General features: G+C 46.8%; 1 long non-coding RNA gene across 1 annotated transcript; it reads right to left on the bottom strand.

The window, feature by feature from the left end:
• Positions 1–2,756: 2,756 nt before the first annotated feature.
• Positions 2,757–8,678, bottom strand: LOC126512144 (uncharacterized). The gene is made up of 3 exons (XR_007594918.1): positions 7,325–8,678; positions 3,982–4,237; positions 2,757–2,960 (listed from the first exon to the last, which is right to left on the bottom strand). It is a non-coding gene; the product is annotated as an uncharacterized lncRNA (long non-coding RNA).
• Positions 8,679–8,881: the final 203 nt, after the last annotated feature.

Below are 8,881 nucleotides of genomic sequence, written 5' to 3'. Positions count from 1 at the left end.
TTCCCAATGTGAGTCTTTAAAAAAATTGTCTTTACAGTTACCCTCTGCCTCTCTCTCCCTCCCCCTCCTCCTGGAAACTTAAGTTCACACATCAAATCAATGACTTACAACATCCAGCTAGAAGTCAATTAGGGAGGTTTGTTGCATTACGGGCACTTGTTGGTTCCGGACTACTTAGCCCCGAAATAATCACATAAAAACCATATTATTTAAATCACTGCTTGGCCCATTAGCTTGAACTTCTTATCAGCTAACTCTTACATATTAATTTAACCCACTTCTATTAATCTGTGTATCGCATGTGGCTGTGGCTTACCGGCTAAAGTTCCCAGTGTCTGTTTCCGGCAGCTCCATCCCTTTTCCCTGACTCCGCCTTCCTTCTACCTTGCTATAGGCCAAGTCAGTTGTTTCTTTATTCATTAACCAACAAAAGCAACACAGACAGAAGGACCTCCCACACCAGAGGTTGAGGCAGCCAGTTGGAGTTCCTGACTGAGCTTCTTTTCCATGGATGGGCTTCCAGCTTTCTCTTTCCTCCACGGGCATTTTTACACCATGGGATAAACAAGAGTAACCTCTACGGAAAATGGTTTACCCTCTAGATGTTCTCAAGGACACAACATCTTTTAACTTCATTATCTATTTTCCTGTCTCCATGTTCCAGAATTGGAGACCAGCCTGACTCAGGACAGAGAAGGATATCTATTTGGTTTTTTTTTTTGTTCTGTTTTGTTTTATTTTGAGACAAAATTTTATTGTATAGCCTAGGCTGTCTTGGAACTCTCTCTGTAGACCAGGCTAACCTTGAACTCAGAGACCCACCTGCCTCTGCCTTCTGAGTGCGAAGGTTAGAGAACTTGTGTGAGTTGGTTCTCTCTTTTCACCATGTGGGTCCCAGGGATCCAAGCCGGATTGTCAGGATTGGCAGCAGGGGTCTTCATCAGCCACATCATCTCACCAGTCACGGGACAGAGAGTTTGGGAAAATACTTTAAAGAAACATTCTGAGTCCGGGACATAATAGATTCTTTTGCTCCCAGAATGGACTTTCAACAAACTGAAATAGCACGTGGTTATTTTCAATATATTACATAGGTATTCTGCGTAAGTCCACTCCAGTGGCAGAAGAATGGGACTTCACTGATTAGCCTGGGCCAATCCCTGGACCAGGAGTGGCACGAGTCCCACCTGGCTACTTGTCATGGAGTTGTGTTTGGGAGATAGCAGCCAACATGATTTATGACATGTTAAAATGTTGTGGGTGATCCAAAACCCCTAAAGAAGGCAGTAAATGTCAGTAGCTTGTGGGTGACATCCCACATTATCTGTTTAAAATGAGAGGGGAGGAGAGCTAGAGAGATGACTCAGCAGTTCAGAGTACCTACTGCTCTTGCAGAGCATCTGAGTTGAGTTCTCAGCATCTTAGACAGTTCTCGTCTGTCTTAACTCTAACTCTAGAGGATATAAAGCCTCTGACCTCCACGGCTATCTATACCTACCTACCTACACACACACACACACACACACACACACACACACACACACACACACACTTCAAAATAAAACAAATACTTAAAAATGAAATAAGACATATGCTAGGGACTAAGGCTAGCTTGGTTGCTAAGGGGTTGTCTGGCATGCATGAAGCTCTGGTGTGATCCCTATTTACCACATAAACCAGGCATGGTGGTACACACCCGTAATCCTAGCACTAGAGAGCTGGAGGCAGGAAGGTCAGAAATTTCAGATTATCTTCTGCTATGTAGAATGTTTGAAGCCAGCCTGGGATACATGAGACCTATCTCAAAACAGAAACAAAATAAAATGAGGCTTGCTGCTGTGTGTATCCCCAAAAGCTCCCCAAACAAGAAAGAAGTACCAAAGTACCGTGTTCCAAAGATGCTTTATTGCATCACTGCTTTTCACAATGAACAGTCAAAAACAAATAATATTAACAAATAAAAGTACCAGTTGAGAGGACTAGACATCAGATAGACACAGGACACAATTAAAAACATTTAAAAAGACTGCTGCGTGTATTTGTCGTCGCGCGTGTGTGTGTGTGTATGTGTGTGTGTGTGTGTGCGCACAGATGTTGGTGGGCACTGCTAAGCCTCCATCATGGAGCAGGCCTAGGCCCAGTGAAGTACCCATGGAAACTGAATCATAGAGTGGATACCTGGGCCATTTTACACAGCTCCAGACTTCACACGGACTCCTGTTTTTATGGCTTTCCCAGGATCTGTCTTGGGGAGGGCAGCCCCTGAGAGGTGCCCATTTGCTGTCTGAGGAGGGACACCAAGGGACTAGGTGCCACCGGCTCCCTTCTCCCCCACTCGCCCTTCCAGCATGGCTTCCTTGGCTTCCCTCTACTACCTAACGCTCATGGTTTTCCTCCATGCTTCTCCTACCAACTAACATCTGAAAGACTTGAATGTCCCCATGGAGGACAGAGCTAATCCAAGCCTCCTCATTCTCTTTGGAAGGTTCCTGGATTCCTGTAGTCCTCCTGAGAAAGCTGGGAGATGTTTCTGTCTCGTGCCTGTGTTCTTGGAGTGAGGCCCTATCACAAGCCACTGACTGTTCACAGGTGGCCAGAGTCCAGAGCTCAGGAGCGGCACTGCCCACGGATGGGTTATGAGGGTGCTCCTTCTAGATTGGAAATGCTTTTGACCCACCAGGAAAGAAAAGCCCTACACCAATTACCATCTTAGCATTTTGTACTAACTGGAGAAAATCAACACTTAACAAGTCTCATAGTGTCTATGTGCGTTTAATTTTATAGGTGTCTTCAGGGAGCTGAATTCTTCATACAGGTCCACACTCAGAGGGGTTGACAGATGGGGTAGACAGAACCCTGGAGGTCAGGTTTTTGTCTCTGCCCACTTCTCTTGTCCTCTAAACACTCAAAATCACAGCTCGTGTGGTCTGGGCTAGGGAGGGCTCCAAATTCTTCTCATTCTATACAGGAGGAGAGAGAAGAAGAGAGCTGAGGCTTAGAAAAGATTTCCAAACTGCAACAAGAGAACACTGAGATTTGGCAATTAACACCCTTGTCTTCTCTGGCTTTCTCCCTTATGTCTTTGGGGTGTTTCTGTTTGTTTTGAGGCAGGATCTATTTAGCCTAGTCTGAGGTGGTGGTTTGAATGAGGATGGCCCCCTTAGACTCACACATGTGAATACTTGGCCTCTGGGGTGTGGAACTGTTTTGGAAGGATTAGGAGGTGTGGCCCCGGCGGAGGAGCAGTGTCATTAGAGGCAGGCTCATTCAAAAGCCCATTCCCATTCCCAGTCAGCTCTCTCTGTCTCCTAAGGATATGAGCTCTCCTGCTCCTCCAGTGTCGTGCCTGCCTGCCAACACACTCCACCACGATGGCCATGAACTCACCCTCCGAAACTGCAAGCCTCTAGTAAACTTTTCTATAGCTGGTCTTGGCCATGGTGTCTTATCATGGCAATGGAAGTAACTAAGTCACCTGGCTTCAGACACATGGTCCTCATGCTTCAGCCTCCCAAATGCTGGGATACAGGTATGTGCACTGCTCCCAGCACGCTAGGTTTTGCTGCTGTTGGTATTTTTCATCACATTTGTTTTGTTTTTATGTCCTAGGGTCTTGATATGTAGCCCCAGTTGGGTTAGCCTGGAGCACACATGTAGTCCAGGCTAGCCTGAATTTTACAGAGATTTGCCTGCCTCTGCTTCCTGAGTGCTGGGATTAAAGGCATGTGCCACCACTGCCCAGCAGATTTGTTTTTTATGTGCATGAGTGTTTTGCTTGCATTTATGTATGTGTACCATGTGCTTGCTTGGAACTAGCAGAAATTGAAGAGGTCATTGGATCCTCTGGAACTAGAGTTGTGTGTGTGTGTGGGGGGGTGCTGGGAACCGAGCCCAGGTCCTCTCCAAGAGCCACCTCTCCAGCTCTGCTTCAGCTTCCCCTGCCTGAGCATTACATGCAGCAAAGTCAGAGGCTTCACTCACCTAGTAGTCAGGGCGAGGCATGCTTCGCTGGTTTGCATAAGGATTTTGGGTCTTGACTTTGGGGAAGATGCTGTTGCCAGCTCCGAAGTTGCTGAATTCGGAGTTGTTGCTAAAGCCAGAGTTGCTGAAGCGAGAGTTGCTGAAGCCGGAATTGTTGAAGCCGGAATTGCTGAAGCCGGTCTGCTGCATTCGTACGTTCTGATAGTCTTCATCAATCAACTTCTGTTCCTCCACATTCTTCTTTTTGTTTTTTGAACTATAATCAGTAAAATGAATTAGGATTTAAGGATGGCAACAAAGTTTCTTGAAGCAATCCCCCCTCCCCATACAGTCCTGGAACTCATTATGTAGACCAGGCTGACCTTGAATTCACAGAGATCTGCCTGCCTGTGCCTCCCAAGTGTTGGGACAGAAGGGTGTGCCACCATGCCTAGGCCCACGTTGGCATTAGGTGTGCTTTTCAGTTGGTTATGAAACTCATAGAAGTGAAAGAGAAACCACGACTTATGTCTGACACCAGCAGAATAAATGTCTACAGAAACATCCAGTGAGTGAGACACGCTTAGCATACCATGGTCTTAGAAGAGGAAAATGGAGCCTGAGAAGATGGCTCTGCTTTCAAAGCACTTGGCACAGAAGTGTGGGGACCTGAGTTGGAATCCCTAGAGTCCATACAGATGTCAGGTGGGCATGCATGGAGGCCCGCCTGTCTCTCTAGCACTTGGAAGCGGGGGACTCAGGATAGAGATCTCTGGAATAAGTTAGCTAGCCAGAGTAACCATTTCTGTGAGCCCTAGTGCAACTGAGAGATCCTGCCTCAGTTAGCGGAGGAGCCCACAACAGAGGGAACCTCCTGCCTCAGTTAGCGGAGGACCCCATGCAGAGGAAGCTTCCTGCCTCAGCTAGTGGAGGAGCCCACAGCAGAGGAAACCTCCTGCCTCCACTAGCAGAGGAGCCCACGGCAGAGGAAACCCCCTGCCTCAGCTGGCAGAGGAGCCCACGGCAGAGGAAGCCTCCTGACAGCAACCCTGGGTCTACACGTTCACCCGCATGCATAGTACCTACACTAGTAGATATGTGTTTACACAAATAGAACAAACTGCACACACGTGTACAATGAGGAGAAAAGGAAAGAAGGCTTGGCAGGATGATAGGACTGGTTGGGGCACTTCGGGGGGCCTCTAGTGTGGGAATTCTAAGCCAAGTGTAAGCGTTTGTGCTCACAGGGCTATTGTTCTACCTCACCCAGATTATACACCTGCTTGTCTTCCTGTCCATGGGCCATAGTCCCACTCCCCAGATCAAGAAAGTAGGGACAGCTGTATCTATGACCTAGGCCACCTGTGCTTCAGTCACATTGGGGATGGCATTCACCAGGTGCCTCAGATAGCTAGCTCAGTTTGCCCTGGGAACCCTGCTTTTCAAAGTCTCTCTAGCAAAGACTCCTCTTCCCTAAGATCTGATCACAGGGGGAAAGATTTCATGATTCTAAGAACCCTGACACTGTGGATGAGCTAAGAGCCTAGCTCTGCAGCAGGATGGAGAAGTCTTGATAAGCAAACAAACAAACAAAAAACTGTCACAAGGCCACCCAATTTGATAGTAACTTTGGTTCCTAAGGGCCAGGACAGTCAGCCAACTACCTTAAGAGGACATAGCCTTACTCCAAAACCAAGAATGTTCTGCCTCTCTTCCTAGAAGTGAGAAAGCTAGATATTGTGGGGATGGCCCTGTGGCTTATTCTAGTTTTTCTCTGGGAAAGGTTAACATCAAAGTGGAAGAAAACGGCAACAATAGAATAAGAACCGAATATCTCAGGCAGCGGTGGCGCACACCTTTAATCCCAGCACTTGGGACGCAGGCAGATCTCTGTGAGTTGGAGGCTTGGTCTATAGAGCAAGTTCTAGGACAGCCAGGGCTATACAGAGAAACCTTGTCTCAAAAAACAAAAACAAAACAAAAAGAACTGGGTATCTGTCCATCCTCTACAGTTATAGTGGGAAAAGGCCAGAATGTGTTACCAGAATATAAGATCTGAGCTAAATGTTAGGGGAGAAAGCAGCTGCCTTACAATGTGGCGCCCACTGGGCACATGTCGATGGTAAGAGGGTGGCAGCATCGCTAGAAATTGCTGACTAGTTAAAGAGACCTCACTTCCCTTCCCTTATGAGACCAAAGGCACCAAGCTGAGATGACCTGACCACTTTAAAACCCGGGGTTTCTGCAGAGGTTGCCTTGGGACCCTGCTGGTCATTCAGCAGAGTCCTAGGCAGGTGCATGCTTTGGGGGGAAGTTATATTTGACAACATCAATGTAATTAAATATATGTTTGTTTTGAGGCTGCCCCATAGAGCCCAGGCTGGCCTGAAACTCCTTGTGTAGTCTCCTGTCTACCTGTTGAGCTGGGATGACAGAGCCACCACCACATCTGGTTTGTGCTATATGAGAGGTCAAATCCAGGACTTCATGCAGCCTATGCAAACACTCTACCAACTGAGCCCCAGACCCGTTCCTGGATTTTGTTTTGGTGAGGTAGGATCTCATGTAGTCAAGGCTGGCCTCAAACCTGCTTGCTATGTAGTTGAGGATGGCCCTAAACTCTTAATCCTCCTGACTCCACTTTCCAAGTATTGAGTACAGGCGTGTATAGCTATGCATAACAAGTTAAATGGCGCTAAGGGAAAGTGGTTTTTCTGTTGTTTGAGACAGAGACTCTCTATATAGCCCTAGCTGGTCTCAAGCTCACAGAGATCCGCCTGCCTCTGTCTCCTGAGTGTTCGGATTAAAGGGGTACACCACCACACTTGGCCCTCGTGAAGAGTGATTAACGCCACAGAAAACTGATTGCTGGGTCTGATTAGTGTGAAGCAAAACTAAAACTGAACAAAAAATTTTCAAACATAAAGGATATATATATATATATGTATGTATATATATATAATCACTTAAAAAGGTAAAATTGAGGAAGGGCTAGAGTGATGTTCAATGGATAAGAACATACTGTTGGGTCCCAACACCAGTCTGGGTGCCTCACAACTGCCTATCACTCCAGCTCTAGGGGATCCAATACTCTTTTCTAGATTCCACAAGCACCTGTACTCCACGCACTTATACAAGCATACATAAATAAATGTGTACATAACTATTTATACATACTTACATAAAAATAACAAACAAATCCTTTAAAAAGAAGGAAAATAATTTAAAGAAGAAAAAATTATTGTGGGAGAGAGGCCCGCCTTGTTTGTTTGCTCTTCCTCACCCACGAGAATGTTTTGGAAATCAGCTTATCTCGCAGCATCTACACACACACACACACACACACACACACACACACCCGTACCTCACTGAGACGATAAATGCAATCAGCAGGATGAGAATGAGGGCCCCAGCGATGGTGCCCACAATGGTGAGGATCAGCTGGAACGCTGAAAGGGAAAAGACAAGAACAGCGTCATGATTAGCTTTAACCGTCAACTTGGCACAACCTAGGCTGGGAAGAGAGTCTTAATGAGGCATTATCTAAACGGGGTTAGCCTATGTGGTATGCCTGGGGCAGAGGGGTCTTGACTGATACAGGAAGACACAGTCTACTGCTTGCCTAAGCAGGCAGTCTTGAACAGTAGGAGAGAACAAAGCTAGCTGGGAGCAAGAGAGCAGCAAACAAGGATCCATGCGCTCATTCTCCTTTTGCTCTTGGCTGTAGACTGCAATGCTTTGAGTTCCTGCCTTGGTTTCCCCAAAATAATAGACTGTAACCTGGAATTATAAACCAAACACAGTTTTCTCTCTTATATTGCTTTTGGTCAGGGTGTTTGTCTCAACAACAGAAATGAAACTGGAACAGATGGCCTCCAACAATCAGGTCCTGCTGTCTAGTGCACAGGGACTCATGTTTCCAGGGTCTCAGTGTGAGCTCCATCAAGTTCCTGTCTCCCAGCCCTGCAGAGAGGCACACAGGACAGGTGCCCATCTCTGCTGCCACCCTCTCCTTGTCTTCATGCCCTAACCATGCCCTACCATTAGGTGGTCTGCATATCACAACCATTACATGCAGCCTTGCCAGCTATGAAATCCCAAATACAAAAGGGGCTGATGGCGGCCAGGTCTTCCTGGGCTATGTGGGATTGAAGACCTCACTGAGGTCTACACTCTTTCTCCATCTCTCCTGCCATTGCCTGCCCTCCATCAGGGTTAAATATGTCATTAGTAGAAGAGGCAGGTAGTGAATAGCTTATAAAGGAGGAGATTGTTAATGCCTATACTCTTCTACCTCAGACTCGTGCTATAGACCTTCCGGTATGTAACCCAGGATGGGTTCTCCTGCCTCGGCATCCTGAGTACTGAGATTACAGACATTCAACACTCTGCCTGGCTACTATGGACTCTTGGAATATGACCATAAGAATAGCCTGTGAACATAACGCTCACACCAGTTCCAAACACTTAACCTGACAAACACTGGAAAACTCATTCGTGGCAGGTGGTGGTGGCACACACCTTTAATCCCAGCACTCAAGAGGCAGAGGCAGGAAGGTCTCTGTGAGTTTGAGTCCAACCTAGGTCTACATAACCAGTTCTAGGTCAGCCAGGATTATACAGTAAAACCCTGATTCCAAAACAAATAAACAAACAAATGAATGAATAAGATTTGATAAGACCAGCCAGAGCACTTAAATGCCGGCTTTCTCAATGCTCACCAATACCCACCATTTTTGGAAGCACCGTCTATAATACAGAAACTGAGTATGATGACTAGGGATATGATGACCCTTCTCCGGTCTGGAGGGGGTCCAGAGGCACCAGCTCACCCCTGGGTCTGAGTTCTGTTATTTCCAACAGCAGAACTGTTGCTGTCCATCACCTAAGGGTGAGTACGGGAGGCAGGACCCAGGAGACA

Source organism: Alexandromys fortis, unplaced genomic scaffold (assembly GCF_014885135.2).
Source record: "Alexandromys fortis isolate MF-2015 unplaced genomic scaffold, M_Fortis_MF-2015_v1.1 scaffold_119, whole genome shotgun sequence".
Lineage (NCBI taxonomy): Eukaryota > Metazoa > Chordata > Mammalia > Rodentia > Cricetidae > Alexandromys > Alexandromys fortis.
The sequence above is the reverse complement of the archived record's forward strand: the minus strand, read 5'-3'. Positions and strand labels throughout refer to the sequence as shown.